Source organism: Seriola lalandi, unplaced genomic scaffold, assembly GCF_002814215.2.
Source record: "Seriola lalandi dorsalis isolate HSWRI2012SDOR001 ecotype SW California unplaced genomic scaffold, Sedor1 jcf7180002054328, whole genome shotgun sequence".
In the NCBI taxonomy this organism is placed as follows: Eukaryota; Metazoa; Chordata; class Actinopteri; order Carangiformes; family Carangidae; genus Seriola; species Seriola lalandi.
Window position 1 is genome coordinate 1 of NW_019524881.1, and position 654 is coordinate 654.

Sequence of the window (654 nt, forward strand, 5' to 3'; positions counted from 1 at the left end):
ATAATGCCTTATTATACTATGTCGTTCTTTAACTCTTTTTGCCAAACTATACTATGTCGTTTTTTCATTTTTTTGCCATACTATACTATGTCAGTTTTTTTCACGCTTTAGACTTTGCTATACCATGACACCTTAATACCTTGCTGTACTAATAAATTTTATTCATGATTTAATGTCTCATTATACTATGTAATTTTTCACCTTTTTTGCCATACTATACTATGTCATTTTTTCATTTTTTCACTATTTAGGCATTTCTTTATTATGATATATTTATACCTTACTATACTATGAGGTTTTTTGATGTTTTTATGCCTTATTTTACTATGTCATTTTTTCACTTTTTTTGCCATACTATACTTTGTCATTTTTTCACTTTTTTTGCCATACTATACTATGTCGTTTTTTTTCACTGTTTAGGTCTCACTATACTATGATGTATCCATACATTGCTGTACTAATACATTTTATTTATGATATAATGCCTTATTATACTATGTCGTTCTTTAACTCTTTTTGCCATACTATACTATGTCATTTTTTCACTTTTTTTGCCATACTATACTATGTCGTTTTTTTTCCACTGTTTAGGCCTCACTATACTATGATGTATTCATATATTGCTGTGCTAATACATTTTATTTATGATATAAT